This window comes from Apodemus sylvaticus, chromosome 3 (genome assembly GCF_947179515.1).
Source record: "Apodemus sylvaticus chromosome 3, mApoSyl1.1, whole genome shotgun sequence".
Lineage (NCBI taxonomy): Eukaryota > Metazoa > Chordata > Mammalia > Rodentia > Muridae > Apodemus > Apodemus sylvaticus.
In genome coordinates, this window is record NC_067474.1 from 124,136,922 (window position 1) to 124,164,351 (window position 27,430).

At 40.9% G+C, this 27,430-nt stretch overlaps 1 protein-coding gene across 3 annotated transcripts in view; it reads right to left on the bottom strand.

Moving 5' to 3' along the window:
* Zfyve9 (zinc finger FYVE-type containing 9) overlaps window positions 1-22,982 on the bottom strand; it is a 158,827-nt gene extending 135,845 nt beyond the window's left edge. For 2 of the 3 annotated variants that reach the window (XM_052176972.1, XM_052176970.1), the window contains exon 1: window positions 22,896-22,982. The gene's annotated coding sequence lies outside the window, so the exon portion shown is untranslated. The remainder of the gene's footprint in view (window positions 1-22,895) is intronic. The other variant, XM_052176971.1, reaches the window with a different exon arrangement.
* Between the last annotated feature and the right edge of the window lie 4,448 nt (window positions 22,983-27,430).

The window sequence follows — 27,430 nt, forward strand, 5'->3', positions numbered from 1 at the left end:
TTGTATGGATTCATACATAACATCACTATGTCCTCCATCCATAATTTTCCAAAAACTATTTTTATAAAGATAAAAAATGTGATGAGCTCTAATTAAAAACATTGACTGAAATAGCAATAAAAGAACACAAAATACCTAACCATGTTAACAAGTTGTGGTGGTCTGAATGTGCTTGACCCAGGGAATGGCACTATTAGGAGGTGTGGTCTTGTTGGAAGAAGTGTGTCACTTTGGTTTGGGCTTTGAGACCCTCCTTCTGGCTGTCTAGAGGTCAATCTTCTCCTGAGTGCCTTTGGATCAAGATGTAGAACGCAGTCTTCTTCCCCAGCACTGTGTCTGCCTGCACATCTTGCCATGATGACAATGGACTGAACCTCTGAATTTGTAAGCCAGTCCCAGTTAAATGTTATCCCTTATAAGAGTTGACTTGACCATGGTGTTTCTTCTCAGCAATGGAAACCTTAAATAAGACACAAGTGATATTCACAATTCTCAAAAATTAAAAAATATTTTCTGATCAATTTTGGACTCAAATGCCACTTATAACTGGTAAGCAAAACACTGGTTTGTATGAATTATTTCTTTAAAAATTATCCATGCCTCTAATCTTAGTCCTAAAGCAGGAGGATTACTTCAAATTTGAGGACAGCCTGGGCTATGGTGTGAGACTATCTCAAAGAGAAAGTAAAACAAAGGATCTAATGTAGTTACTTTGGAAGCTAAGGGCAAGCAACTTCAATGCGAGTGACTGGTGCTTCAAATGTGGGAGAGAGAAGCAGTGCTTATACACTGAAAATCAAATAAAGTTCATTAAGTTAGACATCGATGAAATTCATTGAGAACAACGTTACACCTCCCCCTAGGCAGAAAGAATACCTCATGCAGTTTATTAATGAAACCAGCCATGTGTCTACCCAGGCATTTATTTAATGATCATCTATTATGCATGGTCAAGGGCTATAGTAAAAGCTTGGAAAACAAGAAATCTGTAGAAAGCTTTGAAAACAAAGAAAAAATATATATGTATATCTGTCTCCTCCAACAGAAGGGCCAACAATGTAATAGTCCATAATAACGGATGGTCAGATACAGTATTTAATTAAGTATTGGAATATCTTAAAAACTGAATCCTACTGTATCCAAAAAGACTACATGCAATGAAAGTCCGATCCTGAAAAAAACAGAAAGTCAAGTAATTAATGCATTTAATATACTTTTACATAACTAAAGTTAATAACTAAAAAAGTAAAAAGTACTAAAGCACAGGTCTTAATTCCCTCATCTAGCCAATGTAGAAACTTCAAGTTCCAAAAGACTTCTAAAATTGAGTTTGCATGCTTTATTTATTGGTGGGTGCTATTCTAGAAAGTTATAAGAAAAATATATCCCATGTGTTCATAACTCAGATTACCACATATCCCAATACATATATTAACAATTCTGAAACAATCGTCTTTCCAGCGTGTATGAATACTTAGCACTCCGTGCCCCAACTTCATCCTTTAGAGAGTTGCAATCATGCTATCTTTTGATAACAAACATTCAAATCTTTACTTCAACTTCATATATTCTAGCTACTGTCCTTTTAATTTTTTTTTAAAACCAAGCACGTAAAAGTTTTTCTGGGGGGGCTGGACAGATGACTCAGTGGCTACAAGCGCTTGCTGCTTCTTGAGGACCTAAAGTTGTTTCCGGCACCCATGCCATATGGCTCACAACTACCTATAATTTTGACTTTCTCTTCTGGCCTCCTCAGGCATCTGAACACATGTGGGATGCCCCCCTTCAGCCCACATACACACACCAGCAACAACAACAACTGTTATTATTATTATTATTATTATTATTATTATTATGGTTTTTTAGATTTATTTTTTTCGAGACAGGGTTCCTCTGTATAGCCCTGGCTGTCCTGGAACTCACTCTGTAAACCAGGCTAGCCTCAAACTCAGAAATCCGCCTGCCTCTGCCTCCCAGAGTGCTGGGATTAAAGGCATGCACCACCACCGCCCGGCAATTATTTTTAATCAAAAACAATAAAATTAAAATAAAAACATTTTTACTGATCCATCTTCTTATCTCCAATCTATTAGAACTGTTATAGCCAAACTTGTCAATACTTTCCAAATGCTGAATCTAACAAAATTCTTTTCTTTTTTTGTTTGTTTTTTGTTTTTCAGGACAAACTTTTCCTTTAAAACTGTGTTGGTCTGTTTGAGTCTGAGATCTTGCTATGCAGCCCATGGCCTGGTTTGCTGTGAAGCCTTTACTTATGGCCATCTGATTTCCGCCTGCCTAGCAATAATCCTAGGCATGCATCTGGCTCTCAAGTCCAACAGACACTTTAAAATATCATCCATCATAGCTACAGATTATACACCAATATAACTCACCATCCCTTTCTAAAATTCTCCTTTGCTTCTACAAAAGTTGATTACTTCTCTGCCTCCTCCCTCCCTCCCTCCCCATCTCTCAGCTAAGGACTGAATCTAGAACAAGGTCTCCACCACTGTGCTACAACCCCAGCCCCCTTTTCACTCTTGAGGAATGGTTTAACCAAGTTGCCCAGGTAATCTAGATAGAAAATGACCCCATAGGTTCATATATCTGCAGGCGCTCTTTGAGAAGGATAAGGAGGTATGGCCTTGCTGGAGTAGGTGTGGCTTGTAACAGAAAGTGTGTTACTGGGGGTCAGGGTTGAGGTTTCAAAAGCCCAGGCCAGGCCCAGTTACACTCACTTCAGACTGTGGATCAGGATGTAGCTCTCAGCTACTGCTCCAGTGTGCCATCAGTCTCCGTCATGCTCCCTGCTATGATGACAATGGACTAAACCTCTGAAACTGTTAAGCAAGCACCCAATTAAATGCTTTTTCTTATAAGAATTGCTTTGGCTATGGTGGTTCTTCACAGCAATTAAGCAGTGACTGAGACAAAGTCTTCTGCCTCAACCTCTCATGCAGCTGACAGTCTATGCCACTCTGTTTCTTAACTGTGACTTTATACAGTCTCATGTTCTCTCAGAGACTCTCTGTACTTTCCATCTTCTCATTAGATGGCCTCATCTACTACACTTTAATTATTCTCCTTAAACCTAGTCTATTCTCCTAAAACCTCACAGTGTCTCATACATCCCTATGTCAAATTAAACATTTCACTTTATCCTCAAATCATCTAGGCCTAGATATAAATACATGCACACGCACACATACATGTACACACACCACAGGCAGCACCCCAAAACCAACACCTGAAACTGTCCTCTGATTTCCACGCACATGTGCATATATGTACCTGCACACATGAAAAGGTACACATACATATAACCATCACTAACTCTTGTCTGTTTTTATGTATATTATCATTTTGATGTAGGGCTGAGGATATAGCTCAGAGGTAGACTATATGCCCTGGGACGAATTACCAGTAGTGAAAAAATAAAAATAAAAAAACAAGATTCTTCTACCATTAACAAAAAAGGCGGGGGGGGGGGGACACTTTTCTGGTTGGCAAGCCCATTCAACAAAAGAATAGGGGTTTCCCAGGATGCCAGGGAACATATGCTTCAGAATAATAAGCTTTTAGTTGAATCTCATTATAAAATAATTATGGTAAAGCCCGTCACATTAATACAAATTTATATAACTATCCATGGACTCAATTCTTGGGAATCGATGCACTATAAGCATAAATCTAAGTACTGGAAATTAAATGTCAAGTAAGTAGGCAAAACAATGACCCTTGTGAGGGTCATTTAATGGGATAAAATGGAAAATAAACAGATGAGTATGTAAAACACTTCCCATGCTATTTGATGGAGAAAAAGAAAGGGGGTTGGGAGTTATAATTTTAGATGGGTAGCCAGGTGACATTTAGCAACAGGTAAAAATAATGTTGTCAAAAAAAGAATAACGTTTGTCTCAAGACATGAATGTCAGAAAACCATATGAATATCTGGGAAAAAGAACTCCAACACAAGAAACTGCAAGGACATGGAACAGTAGGGAAGAGAATAGCAGATGAGAGGGAAGACTTTATTGAGGGGTCAAATTAGGCCAACTACTTACTAATTTCTACAATACTTAATGCAACAAAATTTCAATATAAAAGAATGTTGACATTTGGTCTAGAATTTGCTACTGAAGACTCTAATCTGCAATACAAACTTACTTTTTCATTATTTTTCACACTGGATTCATGAAAGATTTAAAATTTTCCTTAAATAAGGACTATACTAAATGTAAATGACCCATCCTCACTTTCACTGCTGAACTAGTCCCAAATTTCACACAGAAAATACTGTGCTACAGGAAATTTAAAAATGCACCGGGACAATGCAAATAGTAACTTCTAACTTCTTCCAAGAACCTGAGGAAAATGTTCCCAATCCTAAATCCATTTGCCATTTTCTAAAATGAGCTATAGACACATTTTTGTAAGAGTTGGGTAGTATGGCACATGCATATATAATCCTAGCTAGCACTTGAGATATGGAGGTAGATGGATCCAGTGTTCAAAGACAATCTCAGCTACATAGCATGTTCAAGATCAGCCAAAGCTACATAAAACCTTGTTTCAAAAACAACTATTAAAAACAAAACAAAAAGCTGGGTAGTGGCGGTACAGGCCTTTAATCCAGCACTTGAGAGACAGAAGCAGATGAATCTCTTAAGTTTAAGGACAACCTGGTCTACAGAGTAAGTTCCAAGACAGCCAGAACTACACAGAGAAACTCTGCCTCAAAAAACAAAAACAAAAACAAAACAAAAGAAACAACAAACAAACTAGTATTTTTGTTTCAAGAATGTCAAAGGTGCAAGGAGAATGTGGCACACATCCAGCACTTCAGAGGCAGAAGTAGGCAGATCTCTGTAATTTCAAGGCCAAATAAACCCTGTTTCAACAAACAAAAAAGTTTTAGGATCTAATAATGTCAAAAGAACAACTGATACATATTTCTTAAAGATTTGTTCTGAGTAAATGAGTATTGAATGCAAGCCTTAAAACTGCATTTGAGGGGCAAGGGCCACAGCAAAGTGGTACAGTATATATTAGACATGGGTTCAGTCCTTATCCCCTATTTCAAAAAACTGTATTTTTAAAGTTATTAACATAGAGTTAATATATATGAGCAAGCAGTAAACTATACTGACTAAACACAATAAAGGTATAGGATTAAGATTTATATTTCTATATTAAGAATTAAATTATTATGTTTACTGGGTAAAATACCTACTATGTAAGCATGCATTTGAGACCCCAACATAAAAAGCTGTACAGCTTCTATAACTACAACACCAAGAAGCGCTCATTAGCCAGGCAGACTAACCAATCAGTTAGCTCCAAACTCCACCAGCAGTCTTCTACATGCAAGAACACCCACATACTTCTGTGGATAGACACCCAAAAGAAATGGTGTTATTAAAACATTTTCAAAATTTTTTGGAGCGGTGAGTCAGCCAGCGGTTAAGAACACTTGCTGGTTTTCTAGATGACCTGGGTTCAATTCCTAGCATCCATATGGCAATTCACAACAATTTGTAACTCTAGTTTCAGGGACTCTGATGCCTTCCCCTGGCCTCTGAGGATGTCATGTGGTATACATACATGCACGTAGGCAAAATACCCATATATATGAAGCAAAAATAAATTTTTTAAATGATCAAACAGTTTGATAAATTCAATTTATCAAATTAAATTTAAACAGTTTAAATAAATTCAATAGAGTTTAACTTAGGTTGTTGACTTTACAAATATTTTCAAATAGGTTGGTAATTTCATAATATAAAACAATCTTCATTGAACATCGCAAAATGTGATGAGTTTTGATTACAGAGAAAGTACAGCCTACAGACCCCTAGGAAAACTACTTTTGCTAACATTATGCCTAATAAGAACAGTATAACAAAATACCTTGATATTTCCATTTTAGAGCACACAAAAGTGCAAAACCAGAGTGGGTACAACCGCTTGTACATCAGTACAAGTCAGGCAGGTGATGCCAGAGAATCCTAGTAGTCATATCCCTCACTGTCTCTTCACTAAGCCCAACTGCAGAGGGAGGGAGTGGAGGGAGTCCACTTTCCTTGACTGATGAAGCAATATAATTATTAACTTTAATAAATTTTAGCTCTTGGATAAGTGCTTTTACATTCTTTATTGAACAATGGAGCCTACTAGCAGCAATAGGAGCCTTTCCCCAGCTGCGGAGAGGGCCAAAGGAAAAGGATCATAAAAGGCCTGCCTATCCAGAATGAGTTCAAAGTCAGTCAGAGGAACTTAGTGAACTATGATCTCAGAGTAAAACACTTAAAAAGAGAGGTAATAAAGCTCAGTAGTAAAGTGCTTGCCTAACATATGACAGGTTGTAGGTTCAACCATAAGCACTAGAAGGAAAATAAATATGAGAGAGAGAGAGAGAGAAAGAGAGAGAGAGAGAGAATACACGTACATGCTGCTGATCAATAGAATACTTCATTTCAATCAACATTCACTAAGCACTTATTATGTACTATGTGCCAGACCACATCTGAAATACCTACTTTCAATTCCAAGTAGAAAACTCATGTCACACATTGATAAGCATATTCAAGAAAAAATGTCAAAACAAGCATCTCTAGAAGAAGTTCTAGTTATTAAATACAAAGCAACTTAGAAACCATAGCCAGACAATCATTCTACCATTAGTACCTAGCAGCTGCTCAGTACTTACATATGGAGGCAGGCGCCACTTGTATTGATCTTCATGGAAGAACTTGCTAATACCTATTAGATATACAGTCACATGCCCCCAGCTGCATTCCCTTCAGGATTCCCTGCTTTCAAGATGAGGCCATGCTTTTTCAGGGCAGCCCCAGCCTATGACTGACTGGCAGTACGGGTGCCAAGAACTGGCCATACAAAACCTCAAAAGGCACTTTTTGATCCCATCATTGCCTTACTTGGTTAATGGAAAACAGATCTATCTACATGACACTTCTAAGCTCTCCTTGACAATTCTCCCACCTCTCTAATCCTTTTCTCTGGAGGCTTCCCCTCCTGCACAAACTTCTCATATTCCTAATTCTGTCTCAGTAGCTACTTCCAAAAAGACTGGAAATGGACATAGTTGACAGCATACAAGGACTGAGAAAGCAGGTAAATGGGGCTTGGAAACAGATCACTTACAATCCTACTGGCAATGAGAACCGCATGCCATGTGGAGTATGAGACGTGCATGGACAGTCTCTGGCACAAGCTAGTAAGTGGTCCAAGCAATAACACTTTCAGAGAATGTTCCCAGAAAGGAGTTCTCTGACTGGTGTAAAGAATGGAAAGTCTGAAAAGTGTGAGTTACAAAAACAATGGATTGAGCTTAGCTATTCTGCTGCAGTGACTCCCCAGAGAGAGCCGCTAACAAATGACTTAAAACTAAGGGCTGTTTGGTAGCACATGAAGATCCCTATCACTACAGTGGGAAAACAGTAAAACAGAGTGAACCCTTGGCAGTCAAGACCGTTGTTTGAAAAATGACTAAATGTTAACCATGGACAAATGTTATGTGAAGGTTAGGACCTTAGCTTAGAAAGTCGGAAGCCTGAAAGATGGACTAGATAGATACACCTAAGACAGTGACCCTTGAGGAAAGTTGTTCTTTGAACCCTCCAAATCTACATGAATGAGTTAGTACTCCCCACAGTACATGATTACATTTTATATAGGAGAGGGTAGAGGGTCATTGAACCTTTACCTGAGAGTCCATTCACTCCTTCCTATGCCTCCCAGCAACATGCATAATTCTAAAGTAAGGTGTATGTTGCCTCATGGTCTCAAGAGGTTACACAGAGTATAAAAGCAGGAGAACGCTATGCAGCAAAGAAACAGTTATCATCCATGCTGAGGTCAGATTGTCAGCTGGCCTCTGGGGTCACTCATGCTCTGTAAGTAAGTCAAATAAACTCAATGGTTCAGCAAATAAGACTTTGATTTGTCACTAGGATTTTATTAGGAAGTAGATATTTGTTTATATCATCTGTTTATATCTCCCCAAAGAAGGCACAACAGTCTTCCTCATCCAAGCTAATATGTTTTCCCCTCTAGGTCTGCTCTCATTTCCACCTCTGGCTGCCATGATAGTAGTTAATGCTACCTCTAAGAAGGGTATGTTGAGCCTGAAAAAAAATAAAAGAGAATATATATTCCAAAACCACTGCAAAGACTAGCCAGTATAAACCAGCAGGATGCAGGACTTTGTGGGACTATGATTTTAATACCACTAATAAAAGAAGCAGAAACATTAGTCTGAAGTAAAGTTTATGGAAGAGTGGGGTAGAGTGCAGGGGAGACACTGTCTCAAGATTCAGGAATTAACTGTGACACAGACCTAAGTGATGGTATAGCCTTGTGGCTAGGATGGCTCTTAGAAGCCTGGAAAAATGTGAAATGCCTGAATTGACATGGCAGAGTGGAGGATGGGATAAGAAAAGAAGGTTAATAGAGTAGATATATTATGGAAGGTCACACCCATTCACCAAGGCTATCGAGAACACAATTAAAGAGGCAGTAACATCACTAACAAGTTCTACTACATGAAGCCAGGGTCTGGCTCATTGATAAGAATAGAAAAAGAGGGCCCTGAAGCAATAGCAACCAGGGCAACAGTGGCAACAGTAGAAGTGAATCTATCATAATGGCTAACAGGTGGGTAACACTAATAAGCTAAATCCTCAGGGACCTGTGCAGATAGTTAACGGGATAGTGTCATTAGGAGAAAAGTAGACAGTCAATCATGGTGCTGCTAAATATATACGCTCAAAACAAGTTAGAGGCTGAGGGTGACTGCCCCAATAAAGATCCAGTAGCCCCTAGCCAATTCCTGGACCTGAGCCAGTTGTCAGATCAGATCCACTGATTCATATATATCCTTACTCTAGAAATATACTTAGAATACATTTGTCTGTGACATCAATAGCATGTCAATGGCATGGCCATGGCCAACATGCTGAAAGATAAATATATTCAAAACAACAAGAAAACTTTTCCCTTCACATGATGAGATAGTTCAAGTCCTCTAACTCTTTGAGGCAATGAAATCCATGGATGCCCAATTCTTTTTTTTTTTTTTTTTTTTTCAAGACAGGGTTTCTCTGTGTAGCCCTGGCTGTCTGGCTGTCCTGGAACTCACTTTGTAGACCAGGCTGGCTTTGAACCGCTGCCACCGCCGCCGCCGCCACCACCACCACCACCACCCGGCTGGATGCCCAATTCTTAATACTCAAATCTCTACTATAAAATGATATAATATTTGTACCTAATTTACATATATCTTGTTGAGTATTCTGCTAGCAGCCTTCAAATGAAGATGTAGAACTCCCAGCTCTTCCTGCACCATGCCTACCTGGATGCTGCCATGTTCTCACCTTGATGATAATGGACTGAACCTCTGAACCTTTAAGCCAGCCCCAATTAAATGTTGTCCTTATAAGAGTTGTCTTGGTCATGGTGTCTGTTCAGAGCAGTAAAACCCTAACTAAGACAGAAATTGGTACCGGGAACTAGGATATTGCTGTGATAGGTGATTGTTCACCATACTTTTATTTGGAAGAATATAGATTTTGGGACTTTGGATTTGGAAATCAGTGGAATACTTTAAATGGGGCTTAATGGGCCATCCTAGTAGGAATATGCAACACTGTTGCTGAGAGTAATTTGAACTGTGCTGACCTGGCCCAAGAGGTTTCAGAGGAGAAGAATTTCAGTATGTGTAGTAAAGACTGTTTTGTGGTATTTTGGTGGAAAATGTGGCTACTTTTTGCCCTGGTCTGAAGAGTCTGCCTGAGGCTAAGGTGAAGAGCCTCAGATTAATTGCACTGACAAAGGAAGTCTCAGAAACACCCATCCTAGACTAAGTTCTTTGGTTAAATCTCATGAAGAGTATTTTAAACAAGTGTAGCAAGCTGAGAAAGGAAAAATATAAAATATATGGTTCGAGCATTAAAGGTTACCAGGAAGTGAAATGGAGCTGAGTCTGGTGTTCAAGGAAATAACAAATTAAGGGAGTAGGAGTTAAGTAGGAATTAAGATCCTACCCAGCTTGGTGGTGCACACCTTTAATCCCAGGAGATAAAGCCAAGCAGATCTCTGAGTTCAAGGCCAGCCAGAGACAGAGCAAGTTCTAGGTGAAGAAATGCTTAAATCCAGGCAAGGTGGTACACACCTTTAATCCCAGGAGACATGCAAGCAAATCTCTGAGTTCAAGGTCAACCTACAGAGCAAGATTGAGGACAGCCAAGCTTAGGAGTTGGAAAAGATGCAGAGTTTGGAGTTTGCCCAGCTGGTTTCCTATCTTGCTTTGGGGATTAATTACAGTTAGGTGATTTGATGAATCTCAGAAGAGACCTTGAACTTAGAACTTTTAACATTGTTGAGACTGCTATAGACTATGGGGGGCTTTGGAAGTTGGACTAAATGTACTTTTTATTATGCTATGTTTAGGTATGCCCCCATAGACTCATAAATTTGAATAAGCCAGTGGGGGTCAGCCAGGGAGTGGAATGTGATGGTTTGTATATTTTCAGCCCAGGGAGTGGCACTATTAAGTGTGGCCTTGCTGGAGTAAGTGTGTCACTGTGAGTGTGGGCTTTAAGATCCTCATCCTAGCAGCCTGGAAGTTGGTATTCTGCTAGCAGACCTCATATTAAGATGTAGAACTCTCAGCTCCTCCTGCACTATGCCTGCCTGGATGCTGCCATGTTCCCGCCTTGATGGTTATGGACTGAACCTCTGAACCTGTAAGCCATCCCCAATTAAAAGTTGTCCTTATAAGAAAATAAAAACAAACACACACACACACACAAAACCATACATCTTGTTAAGTCATCTTTAGATTATTTATAATACTTAGTACAATATAAATGATATGTAAATAGCTGTGATACTGCTGTCTTAGGAATAAAGGCATGGAAAGAAGTCTACACATGCTCAATGTAGACACATTATTTTTCTGAATATTTTCAATGGATAGTCGGCTGAACCTATGCATGTAGAGTTCACAGATACATGGGGTAACAGTATTCAGGATTCTATCATTTCAGTGAAATTGTAGGAGTCCAGTGTCAGGATCACACCAATGCTCCCCCTCCAAATCCAACTGTTACTGCTTGCATTCACCTACAAAGATCAGTGTACTTCTTCAGACTCTAAAGGCAACTAAAGGATAGTGCTATGGCCTATACGGTGACATGACAGGTTACCAGCTTTAGTTGGAAAGCAGCTCTGCAGAATTCTAGACTCTTCTGTAAGCAGTCCCTAAGCTACTGGTTTTCAACCTTTCTATTGCTGAGACTCCTTAATATACTTCTTCATGTTGTCTCTATGTATGTCCCCAACCATAAAATTATTTTTGTTGCTACTTCCTAACTGTAATTCTGCTACTGTTATGAGTTGCAAACATTTGTGTTTTCCAATGGTCTTAGGAAATTCCAGTAAAAGGGTTGTTTGACTTCCCTACTGAGGGTGGAGAACCACAGGTTGAGAACCACAACTAGGCTGTCAAATACATATGGGGAAATAATAGTAATGAATTGGTAGACTTGTAATGCAAGTGATGGAGTTCTATAGGAAAGCCATGCTACTAGTACGACAGCTCCGGGTATCCTGGTAAGAAAAAATGCTTGATCATTGGGCACCATGTGTTCAGAACTTTTCATAATAAGCTAAGTTTACATTTGAGCTCGGCAGCAACCCACTCTAAAATAGAAATAGTAATAGTGAAGACTGAAATAAAACAGAACCAAAAGACACAAGACTTCCCTGACAGACACCATTATTCGAGCACTTCCTCAGCTCACATCTACAGTTGTTTAGGGACCCGATAGAATCAACAGAAGGAAAAGAAAAACAATACAAAAGAAAAACCTAAAGATCAGTATACGAATCCAAGCTGAGGACAAAAGTAGATTCAGTATAGCTAAACTAAAGGGCAACCTTGACACTGGAAAAGAAAACCTTTCTAACTCCTTAAAAGAGCTTTAAATGATTCATGTTCTTATGAAATTTTGTAGAAAGAAAAGTGGGATAAGAACACACATTCTCATAGATAATAGCAAGCAGACTAGCCAACTGGTCAGAGGAGCTTAAAGAGAAACACTTCAAGAAAAAGGAACAATTGAATGACCTTAAAGAACTGAGCACAAAACATGAAAAATCTGTTTCCTGTGTTATGCTTGCCAGAAAGCATCTAGCTTCAGCAGAAGATCCACTGAACCACCCAATGTACAAAACAATTCAACTGACATATACCACCTCAGAACTGGCATGATGAAGACATGAATGAATAGGTCATTTGGCATAAATAGAGGTGGGGAAAGAGAAAAAAACTATGGGTCATTTACCACGCCCAATTCTAAATATCGCCAAGCTCCCAATAGAGCACTAAACTTGAATCAACAAACTATTAGTGGCAGGCTGACTACCTATCTCAAAAGTACTGGTGTCTCGGTCTGGTTTCTATTGCTTGGAGCTTACAGTTCCACCATAAAAGGAAGTCAGGACAAGAATGTGGAAGCAGAAACTGAAGCAGAAACCATGGAGAAAGCCCTTCTGGCTTGCTCTCATGGCTTTATCAGCCTGCTTTCTTACATAATCCACAACTACCTGTCCAGGGACAGACTACCGAAGGTGGGCTGGGCCCTTCCACATCAATCATTAATCAATAAAATGCCCCCAGACCTGTTAGTCTGAGTTTCTTAATTAAGGTTCTTTATTCTTAGATGACTCTATTGTATCTAGATGACAACAACAACAACAAATAACTATGACAACCAGTGATTGAGTCTCATGGGAACACAATTATTACTGGTACTGTTTGCCTTTCCTGACAGTAAGAGCCCAGATTAACAGCACTCCATCGGGCCTGCACAGTACCTGCTCTGGTCTGGATATGGTCTAAGTATGCTCCCAAAGCTCCATGTGGTAAAATTTAATCTCCACTATAAGTTATTTGGGAGCAGAAACTTGGGAGGCAGAGGCAGAAGCAGAGAAATCCCTGTGAGTTCAAGGTCAGCCTGTTCTACATAGAAAGTTCTAGGATACCCAGAGCTGCACAGTAAGAATGTGTCTCAATACAAAACAAAAATCATAACCCAAAAAAGAGAGAGTGCCATACTAGCAGAGTACTGGAAGTCCTACTGAAAGCACAGCTGAAATACCAGCTCAGAGAAGTAAGAACATGTAAGATCCTCTAGTACAATGGTTCTCAACCTTCCTAGTGCTGCAATCCTTTAATACAGTTAGTTCTTCAGGCTGTGGTGACTCCATATAAGATTATTTTGTTGCTACATCATAACTGTAATTTTGTTACTGTTATGAACTGTAATGTAAATATTTGATATGCATCCCTGTCAAGGGGTCGTTCACTCCTCCAAGGGGACACAACCTACAGGTTAGGAACTACTGCTCTAGTAGATGGTATGTAAACTAATTCAGAGCTGTATTCCCATTAATAGAATCACTTGGTCTTAGAAACAGGTGGAAGAAAAAATACTCTTGCCATTGTAATATCCAGTGATCCACTAGAAGACTTTGTGCTTTTCATTCACGCAATGCTGAGATCCACAGAATTAGAGAGTCTTCTGCCAAAAGTGGCTTTCTTTCCTTGCTAAGAGACCATGCTAGTAATTTTTTAGTCAACTTGACACAAACTAGAGTCGTCTGAGGAAAAAAAGAACAACTCAATTTAAAACATGTCCCCATCAGACTGGCCTGTGGGCAAGCCTGTGGAGCTTTTCTTGATTGATGATTAGTGTGGAAGGGTCCATTCTACTCAGGGCAGTGTTATGTCTGGGCAGGTAGTCCTGGAGTGTATAAGAAGGCAAACTGAACAAGCCAGGAGGAGCAAGTCAGTAAACACTATTCCTTCATGGTCTCTGACTCTATTTCCTGCCCGAGTTTCCCTCAATGATAGACTATAAGCAGTAAGCCAAATAAACTCCTTTCTCCCCTTTAGTTTTGATCAGTGTTTTATCAAAACAATAAAAAAGCAAACTAAGAGACACGGGGAAGATTGCAATCAACTACAACTTACAACTGGGACTCCCTGTATTTAGGAGGCAAAGGCAGAGTAACAATCTCTGCAGCCTTAGTCAATCCTCTATTCAGCAGGAAATATAGCTACAATTACATAATAGAAACAAGAAGAGGTATTCACAGAACTTATTTGGTAAAGTGACAACTATAAAAACTCCTGCCTAACTATTTATGAATTACAAATGCAGCAACTCCTACCTGAGAAGGTATGGCTCTTCGATCCCTCAGAAATAAAAATTTGGGTTATACTACTTATAAGCAGCCAAGACTAAGAAAAATGGCACTGAGAGTAAGGGCTATGTATTTAGACTGAATAGCAGAGGAGGCAATGAAAATTATTGTAGACCAAGATCAGTTACAGCAATGGGCACTGAAACCTATGAGCAACTTCCTTCTACCCTTCCCTGTGGGAAGAGTCCATGGCAGCGAGAGAGGCAGCTCTCAGACAGTGTTTACATACATGAATCACATCAGCATTTACTTGGGTCTTCTTTCAGAAAGACAACTGCCATGCAGGGCAACGAGTATAGTTAGCTAACATCCTCCAACTGCAGCAGGTTTGAATCTCACCCTCCCAATCGAGGCTATTCCTAAACAGTGCCTAACCGTAAGGAGGGTAGGAGGGTAGGAGAGTCGGCCCACTCCTTCGTGATGTATTATTACTCCAGCTGGCAATTTGTGTAAAAGACAGGTCCTTCCCCTTTCCCCTCACACTGCTCTCCACTCTCTTCCCCTAATTTCTTTTCATACTACCAAATTCACTCCAGTGCCTGCTCTTTTAAGGAACCTATCTATTACGCATAGTGACAATTTGGAATTATGGTTTCTTTGAACACACAGAAATACTATAATTATAAGAATATGGTTTGTTTTAATCCCAGGTGTAGGGATCTGGGCTGTTTTGGACTGTCTGCAGCATCTATGGTTTGCCTTGTGCTCTAGAAGAGATGTGTTTCTGCAATTTGGAGTTCTGGGAACATTTCAGAGGCTGTATAAATGCTAGGGTCCAGAGAGGCGCGGTGGGTGGTTGTTGGTTATGGTTTAATAGTAGTTATGTCCAAAACAAAAACAAAGGGAAAGAAATTAAATTTAAAGAGCATTCTCTCTCTCTTTTTCCCCCTCTGTCCTTTTCCTCCCCTATCTTGTGATAGGGGGTGAAACCGGGGGATGGAGGGTGGATAAAGGATAGGAAAAAAAGAACCCACAAAGTACCAAAGACTCGCTACAATTACATAGGGTGGATCATGTCATAACTCACTGAAGTATTACTGCTAGTCCTATTTTATAGGTGGAAAAGCTCTGGCACAGAAAGCAGTTAACCTGCTCAACAACACACCATAGAACTAATATAACTGAATCTAATTTCTGAGCCTGTGTTTTGAATTACCATTTTAGGAGATATATTATTTTGACATCTTTAGAGGTTAGAGAATGATGATTTATTCTGTATAGTTTCGGAAAACAAAGGATGTATACTAGAGAAAAGCAGATGTTTTGCTAGATATAAAAGAAAATTTCCTAATAATGAGCAATAAACAACAAAATGAATTCCCTGAGAAAGTAATGATAGCTTATCAGCCTTGAGTTCAAATATTCATGAATACTGTGACAATGAGGCTTTATAAAAACAGATAAAAGTTCACCTGGGTCAGTGAAAGGTGCATTAACACTGCTGACTTTTAAGCTATTATGAATAATGTTAGGAATGTTTATGTACACATTGTCCATTTCCTTTGGGATATATATATATATATATATATATGAATAGAATTGGTGGCTCACAGCCAGACAAGTTTGCTAACATGTGGCTGAACAACTTTTCAGTTCATTGCCTCTCCTCAGTCTCTGAAATAATACTAATGTGTTTTACAAATCTGTACCTGATCAATACAGAATGTATTGTAAACCCAAACTTACATGATTAAAGAACATTTCCTTGTTCCCAGGGAATATACTTAGGCAGCCCTAGCCTGGGATAATTTCTTTCCAAAGTCAAATTCAATTAACCAAGGCACCTAAAAAGCTAACAAGGAAAAAAGTTAACTTCCCAGTTTCCCAAACCTTCACCTGTCTATTTCTATCAATATTAGTCTCTCTAATACATTAAGAGTGGGAAGGCTATATAAATCTTGTTATAAAAATACATTTCAGCGGAGGCGATGGTAGCACACACCTGTAATCCCAGCACTCTGGGAGGCAGAGGCAGGCGGATCCCTGAGTTCAAGGCCAGCCTGGTCTACAGAGTGAGCTCCAGGACAGCCAGGACTATACAGAGGAACCCTGTCTCGAAAATAACAAATCCAAAAAACCAAAAAACAAACAAACAAACAAACAAACAAAAAACAAACAAAAAACCACTTCATTCTCTTCTTTTTTTTAAAGATATATTTACTTATTTTATGTATGTGAGTACACTGTAATTGTCTTCAGACACACCAGAAGAGGGCATTCAGATACTATTACAGATGGTTGTGAGCCACCATGTGGTTGCTAGGAATTGAACTCAGGACCTCAGGAAGAGCAGTCAGTGCTCTTAACCACTGAGCCATCTCTCCAGCCCTCATCTCATCCTTTTCAAATGCAGTACATGCCCTCCTTTTCTTTATAAACAAACTTTACACACCCGTAACAAGGACATATTTCAATTACTAAATTCTCATATTATAAGCAATATGAAAACTTTCACTATTTCAAGCATGCTACTGAGTGGCCTATTTTCTCAAACAATGTACATTGTCATAGACAAAAGCAGAAGAAAGAGGATATGAGCTAAAGACAGAAGAGGCCTCAGCCACAAATGAATGCTCAAAGTTTTTATTCAGATATATACTACTTTATCAAGTTTAAGAAAAACTTGTGCTGGGCAGTGGTGGCACACGCCTTTAATCCTAGCACTTGGGAGGCAGAGGCAGGCAGATTTCTGGGTTTGAGGCCATCCTGGTCTACAGAGTGAGTTCCAGGATAGCCAGGGCCACACAGAGAAACCCTGTCTCAAAAAATCAAAATTAAAAAAAAAAAAAAGAAAGAAAGAAAGAAAATAAAAACTTGTAAAAATATAAAATAGAAATTATAATTCCTTTGTTCTGAATTTGCATATTTCTCAGTCACCACAGTGCCTACCACTCCCAATCCTTTACTTCTTCCCCTGTCAGTTCATCTCTGAACTGAATCAAGCCATCTAACGCCATCTGCCTTTTACTCCATTCTCCTTTATTTTTTTATTGGTTATTTTATTTATTTACATTTCAAATGTGTCCCCCTTCCAGGTTTCCCCTCTGCAAACCCCCATCCTATCCCCTCTCCCCTTTGCCTCTATGAGGGTTCTCCCATACCCATCACCCCCACTCCCGCCTCACCACTATCCCCCTTATGCTGGGGTATTGAGCCTCCACAGGACCAAGAACCTCTCGTCCCATTGATGGCAGATAAGGCCATCCTCTGCTACATATGTAACTGGAGCCATGGGTCCTTCCATGTGTACTCTTGGGTTGGTGGTTTAGTCCCTGGGAGCTGTGGGTGGTCAGGTTAGTTGATATTGTTGTTCCTCCTATAGGGTTACAATCCCCTTCAGCTCCTTCAGTCCTCCCCCTAACTCTTTCATTGGGGGTCCTGGACTCAGTCTGATGGTTGGCTGTGAGTATCTGCATCTGTATTGGTCAGGTGTTGGCAGAGCCTTTCAGGAGACAGGTATAGCAGTCTCCTGTCAAGAAACACTTTTTGGCATCAGCAATCTGGAGGTGGGATGGATCCATAAGTGGGGCAGTCTCTGGATGGAGTCTCTGCTCCATTTTTTGTCTCTGCATTTCCTTTAGATAGGAACAATTCTGAGTTAAACTGGAAACAAGCCAGATGTCCCTCGATGGAGGAATAGATACAGAAAATGTGGTACATTTACACAATGGAGTATTATTACTCAGCTATTAAAAACAATGACTTCATGAAATTCGTAGGCAAATCGATAGAATTAGAAAATATCATCCTGAGTGAGGTAATCCAGACACAAAAGAACACACATAGTATATACTCACTGATAAGTGGATATTAGCCCAAAAGCTCAAAGTATCTATGATACAACTCACAGACCATATAAAGCTTAAGAAGAAGGAACACCAAAGTGTAGATGCTTCAGTCCTACTTAGAAGGGGGAACAAAATAATGATGGGAAGTAGAGGGAGGGAGGGACCCAAGAGAAAGAGAGAAGGGGAGGGAAAAAGAGGGGGCAGGATTAGGTATGGGAAAAGATAGAAGTACAAAGGGTCAGGAAATTGAACATAAATATGAGGCAGTGGGGGATGGGGAACTGGGATAGCTACTAGAAAGTCCCAGATGCTGGGGAAGCAAGAGGTTCCCAGGACCCAATGGGGATGACATTAGCGGAAACACCCAACAAAGGGGAGATAGAACCTGTAGAGACCAAATCCAGGGGACAGGCATGGCCCCAGGTTGAGGGATGGGGCAACCCACCCATTCAGCTTTAGAAATACTATTCACCTTCAGAAATAGACTATTTAATGTGGGAAAGGCCTTCTTATCCAGCCTATAACTAATTTCCAGAACAGAGAACCAAGACTTAATCAGTTATTATACTTTTCTAAGAACTGCAAGTAAGACATTTATCTATTCAATATAGTATATAAAATATGAAATTCCAAAAATATATACAAAGTAGACACACCATTTTCTAGCTTATATATATGTCAGTATATTTCAAAGGCAAATAACCATCTATATTAGTCAACTAAATATGTATTTAGCTGGAAATACATTATTATGGAAAATTATTAGATAAAAGACAGATACAAGATTAAAATAATATTTCATTACAAAGTCAAAATATATGTGTTTGAATCATGAAATATGAGTTTAGGCTTCGAAAACCAGTTAACTCTCTAAGACTCAATCCCCTTGATGAAAATAACACTACATATATTCTAAAGTCATTCTAATAATTAGAAGTAAAATATAATGATACACCTAACAAAAAGATAGCACACTGCAAGAAAATCTTATATAAGATGGAAAACTTCACAAATTTGTTATTTTGGAAGAATTAAATATAGAACCAGGAATGAGTGATGATTAGGCTGTAACTAGATTGTGAAAGGCAGTTAAGAAATCGTAACCTATGGCCTAAGATGTAGTTCAGTTGGCAGAGTACTTGCCTAACAGATGCAAAGCCCTGGACTTGACCCCTAGCACTGAGTGAGCCAGGGGTCACAGAAAGCCCATGCCTGTGATACCAGTACTTGGAAGATCAGAAGTTAAGGCTATCTTCATTTTGAGTCCTGCCTCAAAAACAAAATAAAACCAAAAAATGTATGGTGAGATAAAGTCTGTAAAGTCACCTGCTGTCAAGCCTGAAGACCTGAGATTTATGACCTGGTCCTACACAGTATAAAGAGAAAACCAAGCTGGAGGTGGTGGTGCACACCTATAATCCCAGCACTCTGGGAGGCAGAGGCAGGTGGATTTCTGAGTTCGAGGCCAGCCTGGTCTACAGACTGAGTTCCAGGACAGCCAGAGCTATACAGAGAAACTCTGTCTCCAAAAAAACCAAAAAAATAAAAACAACAACAACAACAAAAAAAAACAAAAACAAACAAAAACAAAAAAACAAAAAACAAACACAAAAACAAAGAACTTTGATTCTCATCACTACAGATTATAAGGAAATGTCTATGTTTTAAACTAAAGTACATGAAGTATTTTTGTTCAGCATCTGAAACTCAGTATTTTCCAATGATAAGTACATACTACGAATGACACTCTATATACTAATTCACACAGTGTAAGCCAAATACACAAGAATGAAGTTAAAGAAAAAAAAAAAAATGAAGTTAAAGTAAAGACCATTGTAAAACTGAAGGTAAATTAACAGGTATATCCTAGGCATATGAAATAATAGTTTAACTAAAGATGAAATGAAAAATATGTACACATTATAATAAAAATTTTCCCATCAAATTTTTTTAAAGCCAAAAGTAGAACTAGTTGAAAGAAAGAATGAAAGAAAGAAAAAAAGCTATAAGTCACACAGAATATACAAAATCTGGTTTTTATTTTTCTTCTCTCCAAAAGGAAAAATGGAAATAAACATATCTCTTTACTGTCTATGATCACTTGCACCTAACAGAGACTTTCTACTTCCTTGGGAGGGCTACTGTCACTACAAGAAAGTGTGAGAAGCGCAGAACCTAAGTGTCTCAAGGCTCTTCCCAGCTGACTCCATACTGGGCACCACAGCATGCAGTGCAATTAATAATCATAAAACACTTATATGCCAGCCCTACAAACAAAAGAACTTCAAGTAAAATCTAGGAATTATCTTTTAATCAAGCTTTGTACTGTGCAGCCACCAGCCTGTGGCCAGCAAGAAGAGCCAAAGAAGCTTCAGTGAGTGGAATGAAAGGGCAGCCTAGCAACTGAGGAAGGAATGGGTTCATCCCTACTCACTCCTATGTTCTTTCTTCACTGAGGAGTTAATATAAAACTAGGGCTTCCCAGGCAACACATGCTACTATTTCTTTAATGAAAACGTTGAATCAGGAATTGGAAAATAAAGGAACACTTATATATGATTTTTTTCTCAGTTCTGAGAATTAAACTGGGGGGCCTTGCACATTCTGAGCAAGTCCTCTTCCAGAGTGACCTCCCACCCCTTAGGGATGCTCTTGAAGGGCAGGATCCTGGACGAGACAGAAGCCCTAAGCAGAGATCTAGCTCCTTTCACTCAGCTACAACACTTTTCTGACCCTGCCCTGTAACCAGTTAATTAAACTTGTCCTGTTTCCACAATTAGCTAATTGCTAGCAGAAGCCTTGGTCATTTTTGTATTTCCCAGAACACCTAAGACAGAACATGATATTATTACCTAAAATTATATTAAAAATATTTATACAATACTTTTTTATATGCTGTCTTCTAAAAGCCTTCCAAGTACCTAACTGCATATTACAGACAATATTGAAGTTTATTCATTGCCAAGATGAATAACCAGATAGTTTTCCTTAACGTTCCCACAACAGGCTCACCATATTCGTTGATTGAAACAGTGTTTTTTTTCTATCTGCATTACAAAACCATTATCTGTTGCTATGAAAACCATCTGTAAGACAGTTAAGAGTAATAGTTTTGTTAGAGAAAGGACAAATTTGTCCACCTAAGCAAATCTTTTTTATCAGTAATGTCCAAATTTAGTAGTACTAAGAATCAGGAAGGTTGATAAAAATCAGTATCTTTGAGTTACAGTTATATCTTCAATTCTGATTTAGGGGAATTGAATATTGGTCTTTAGAGATACACTGAGAAAAGAATTCGACTTTTAAAACCTAAGTTCACCACATACCTAATCAAGCCAATGTTTTACAGTTAAAAATACTTACACAAGATCTGACAAAGGCAATCTACAACACTAACACAGCGGGTCCTCCAACTTCAACATGATGAACCAACCTCCTTAGACCTTAGGAGATTCCCATGCTCTGCAAGAAGGTTAAGTCAGGAGTCTTACAGGTAACTATGCATATTAACCGATGGCTACAACTCTGGTAATTAGTAACATATTTTATAAATTTTAAACAAATGCCTGGCTGTAAAGTGGACCAGTCAGGCATTCTTAATTTAATACCCCCCAAAAATATTAAAAGTCACTATCAATACACGCTCACTGTAAACTTTGAATGACCATCAAAACATACTATGCCATACCAGTAATCTCTCCAGTTATTAAGTACATATTGAAAGCCAATACAGTACCTCTCTGTGTATCCAAATTTTCTACTATATAGATACATATTTTCAAGCATTGAAGTTCTAGATGTACATATAAGCCCTAAATAGAAAAATGAGAATAATCTGTAATCACATTTATCATAAACAAGAAGCACCCCGATATCTGACGTGTAATATCAAAGTACAATCACTAGCTCTTTTTTTACATCATTACCAGAACAAAACAAATCATTTTCCTTGTACAACTGAGCTTATATCCCATTTTCGGCACGTCCTGGCAATTAGGATAATTAGTACGATTTAAAATCTTCTTGCCATCCGTCCTCTATTGAGTGGACATTTTTGTACCAAGGACTGAGGCATTAAAACATTTCCTGTCTCTTTGAAGGTGGAAAAGACAGCTTCATAAAAGATTTTTTTTTTTTTAAAACTGTGAATGGTTAGCTAGGAAACTTAGCATGGCAAAGATGGGATGGGGCTTTCTCCAAGGCAGACCTCGCTCAGAGACAAGCTGTAACATAAGGAGGAAAGGATGAGCTAGTGGCAGGTGATGAAATTTCACCTCAAAAAGGGACGCAAAAGGCAGTGTCTCCAGCAAGAGAGGCGTGAATGCTACTCCCGGAGTACCAGGGGCTCCGAGTGCCCCGCACTCTCTGCACCTCAATACTCACCACTCCCCACCCAGGGGGTGGCTCCGCAGGACTCAGTACGCGGCGCAGGCAAGCTAAAGCTGTTTGCAAACAAGCGTCCTCTGCCTCCCCTCGGGATGTGCACGCAGGGCCCTGGGAAGGCAGGGACGCTCGGCCCCGCCCGGGACAAACGCGAAGGGCACCGGTGCGGCCGCCAGTCCGATCTTCACGTACCCGGCCGCGCCGGAACCCAGGCCCGGCTAAGGGCTTCCCGGCGGCTCGGGGCCTAGTCGCCCCCCGCACGCCTTCAGTCTCCCGGGGACCCACGGAGAAAGGGCCGAGGCCCCAGAGCTCCGGGGCGCCCGCGGCGGCCGCAGTGGCGGGACGCTCCGTCCGCCCGGCCCGATCGCTGGCGCCAGGACCCCCTGGGCGGCGCAAGCAGGAGAACCCCGGACCGCGGCGCGCCACACTCACCGCCTCTCCATGGCCCGGGGGTCGTCACTCAGCCGAGAGCCTCCTCCTCGGCAGGGCTCCGCCGCGAAGCCTCGTACTCCTGAGGGGGCAGCGGTCTCGGCGGCCGGGGCTGAGGCCCAGCGCCCCTCCAGTCGTCTCAGCCCCGCGGTTCCGGGGAAGCGCGGCCGGGGGGCGCAGCTTACGGCGGGACGACCGAGGCGCTGCGGGCGGACGGGCTCGGCGAAGCCTCCGGCGCCGCGGTGGCCGCTTCAGCCGCCCGCGCCGCTGGGCCACAGCGCCCCCTGGACCCCACGTCCCGCTACGGCGCCGGGACTGCGGCGGCCGCACCGGGCACGAGCGGCAGGGAACGCGAGGCAGCGCGGCCTGGGGGTGGCGGGGCCCCGTGCGCCCTGCGCCGCCCGCCCGCCCGCGGCCGGTGGCCCGCCCCTGACGCGGCTTCCCGGGAGCCGGAAGCTGTCGGCTCCCCCCCCCCACCCCCGTCAGACCCCAGCACCTTTTTCTTCCCTCCAGAAGGTATGTGAATGCTTTCGTCCGTCGTATCCGAGAGCGGGAATGTGAGGGAATCTCGGTTCATTTCTCGTGGAGACAGGGGGTCCCTTTTAATCCCCTCAGTGCGTCAGCATGAAAGGAGAGTGACCCAGAACAAATCTCTTTTTTTCTTTTTCTAAGCACATGCACAATACCTTCCCAAAACAGATAAAGGAATAATCTTTGACCTCAACTTTTTTGGAGCTACTGTGCAGATTCACTACAGAAATTTGCTACAGAATCCCTTAACCCCTAATCTTACCTACAAAATAGTCGGAAGAAAACAAACAAACAACAAAAAACAAAAAAACAAAACAAACAAAACGCTGACAAAGAGAAGAGAATAACCAACGGGTTGTCCTGAAATTGATAAACAACTTAAAGGTAAGAAAAGAATCATTCTTTTACTAACTTAACCCTGGCCACCACCTCCACCATTTCTGTGCCACCCACCCCTTATCAAATCCTAGGTAAGACTCTGAAAGAAGGAAATTGTAGTGGTTATATTAAAGGCGATGCAGTCATTTTGTTTACAAATGCCTCCTGTTTGATCTTGCCCAGCCTCTAGGATGCTAACATAACGTCACAACCAAAAACAAAAGACTGTCAGAAGGGAAATTGGGGAAAAAATTTTTTTTTAATCCCCTGGTCCCTCAAATTCCCAGATACGGTGTTTGGTTGGTTGGTTGGTTTTGTTTTTGGGTGCTGTATTGGAGCAAGCAAGGACTTTGGTGTCAGGCAGATCCTGATACCACTGGCTCCAGATACATCATGTAGAGTTTTATGACCCTGGCAAGTTATGTAATATTTTTGAACCTCTGTTTTCTCCTGCCTTCCTAGCTGGCTGTGAAGGTTAGGGATGGAAGGACAGGCCTACAGTTCTAATTGTTGTTAATTCCAGAACACCCTGACACTTAGTCACTCTTAATCTGGAGATTGTACCCATCTGTGTGTGTTTATCCCACCTCACTCCCCCACACCGTGTGTGTGTGTGTGTGTGTGTGTGTGTGTGTGTGTTCCTATCAAAAGGTCATTCTCATCATCCTGGACTAGGTGAAATTTCCCCGAATTTCACTAGTGCGTTTATGTAACATCCTCCTCCTCAGAAGAAAACCTAATATACTGGATCCTTTGACATTCTACCGAACAGCAGATATCAAAATAGAACCAGTACATTTTTCTGCATGAAAGTATTATAAGCAATCTTGCCTTACCTTAGGTTATGGCCTAATAGTAACTGAACATTACATAAGGACTTCAGGAACTGTTCAAGTGATAACTGAGCAGCTACCCAGAGAAAACATAACCTAGCAGTTCTTTTCTCATCAATGAAAGCTGTTCCTGTACAGTCCCAAGTCTGCCTTTGCCACATACTTCTGAGTCACATTACAAAAAAAAAAAAAAAAAAAAAAAAAAATCACTATCCCCCTTTTGTAATGACAGAAACCAGCTCAGAAGGAAACAGTGATTCATTCTCACAACATCTCTAAGAATTCAATACCTAGGTCCCACCAAAGGGCATCTGACCTAAGGAAAAACTGCAGGTAGACCCTATAGCCATGGCTCTCCTGTCTGATAGTCATTTCTAGAGTATTAAGAAAACATTGTCAGAGTGAGTTGCTATTGATAACATTTGCTCTTAGAATGGGGCCCTTTCATTTAGATCAGTCTGGCTCCCTGACATTGGCACTGTCCTTCCGAACCAAGCTCACTGCCACTGCAGAAAAACCTCCATTTGTTTGTGAATAATCATGACGTCTAGGGTGTAGCTACAGCATGAAGATGATTCATCTGTTCCCAGGACCAGTTTCTTCTCGCCTCACACTTTCTTGCCTTCTATTCAAACCCTTGCTGAGGAAGGCTGCTCGATAGTAGCTTGCTTAAAATCTTTCTGTCATATGCTGGCCAGATGGCTCAGTGGGTAAAGGGCCAAGCCCAGTGATCTGAGTTTCATCTCTGGAACCCAAATGCTAGAAGGAGAGATGCAGCTACACAGGAGGCAGGCCTGCACCCAGTACACAGGATCCAGCTACACAGGAGGCACCCAGTCACGCAGGCCTGCACCCAGTCTCCTTTCCTCGGCTCCCATTCTCCCACCACTGTTTCCCTTCTTTGCTACCACGTTTTACTCTCAGCTCCTGGCCTGTCTCTCACCTGCCTCCTTCCTGCTGCCGAAGATCTTTCTATTTCAAGCCACCCCAACGTGCTGTCAGTTGTTAATGCCACTGTCAGTTTGCACTGATTCCCACCGCTCTCCAACGACTTTAAAGTATATCACGCTCCCCTCCTGGTAGAATTCCCCGCTTTCATTTCCAAACCATTGACATCCTTTAGAAAGTCAATATTGTAAGAATGTTTTCAAGGAGCTAGGTGGCGGTGGCGCATGCCTTTAATCCCAGCACTTGGGAGGCAGAGGCAGGTGGATTTCTGAGTTTGAGGCCAGCCTTGTCTACAGAGTGAGTTCCAGGACAGCCAGGGCTACACAGAGAAACCCTGTCTCGAAAACACCAAAGAGAGAGAGAGACAGAGAGAGAAAGAGAGAGAGAGAGAGAGAGAGAGAGAGAGAGAGAGAGAGAGAGAGAGAGAGAGAGAGAATGTTTTCAAGGACGTTTAGGATCCTCTTTACTAGACTCTTCTTTGCTCTTTGGACTTCAGGGGAAGCCAGGCACCTGTATATCTGTCTACTTCAAAGGCTGAGGCAAAGCGATCACTATTGTCCAGGAGTTGGGAGCCAATGTAGGCAGCACGCCAATAGTCTCCTCTCAGAATTGTAACTGCGGAGGGAGAGATCCAGTGACATCTTCATCCACCAGGTGCCTAAGCCAAATTCTGGGTATCACATTTCATTATTAGCACTCACTCCTGGACAGTTGGTCACAAAGCCTAACAAATTCTTCTTGGTTTTTTTTTTTTTAATTTATCCTCCCCCCTCACACACCTCCCTGCACACAAAGGTACAAACCTTTTGATCTAGGATATTTGAATAAATTTTAAGTTAACAGAAAGGAAAGGGGAAGAGAGAAAAATAAATAAATTTTATATTTGTGTACAAGAATATATACTGTATAAATTTTGTTGAAAGAGAAACCTAAAATCTCATCTGTGTTCTTTTTAACCCTGTACTTTCCCATCTTATAATTCTTCATCAGTACAAGGTCAATACATATTTCCCCGTCTGTCTCCCTTATCAGATTGTGAGCCTGTGGGCAGGTGCAGTGTTTTCATCGTGTCTGGATCTCCAGATCTGGTCTCAGCATGGCTACTCTTAAGTTGAACTAGATAGCTTACATCTTACCTGCTCAGTGACTTTTTAAGGCTTGCTTTCAATTTTCAGGACCTAAAATAAGAATTCCCTTTGAGAGTTGTAGTCCAGAACTGAACCTGCCCTGCTGCTGACAGCTGCGGTCTTTCACGTCCTTCTTTCCTCAACAAATGGCGCCCAGAGCCAAACCCCCAAATCCAGTGTCTTGTAAAGCAGATAAGCCCCGAAGCAGACCAAAAGTCAGTAAGCATCCCAAGCTGAAAAACGGACCTTGGGACGTCAGGGGGCTTGTTAGGCCATCCCTGAAAAAGAATAAAACAGCCCACAAGATGGCTCAGTGGGTAAGGGGACTTACCTCCAAGCCTCATGTTCTAGGACCCACGTAGTAGAAAGGAAGAACTTCAAGTTGTCCCCTGACGTGTGTATGTTCTGACCTCCACACATGATGCCCCACCACACACACAAATATAATCATTAAAAACAAACAAACAAACAAAGCAGAGGCTGGAGGGAAGGCTCAGTAGTTAAGAGCACTGACTGCTTTTCCAGAGGTCCTTAGTTCAATTCCTAGCAACCACATGGTGGCACATAACCATCTGTAATGGTAACCGATGTCCTCTTCTGGTGTTTCTGAAGACAGTGACAGTGTACTCACATACATAAAATAAATGAATCTTTTTTTAAAGCAATTTTAGCATAGTTATTGAACACAAAGAAGTAACCAAATATATAAAAGATATATAAA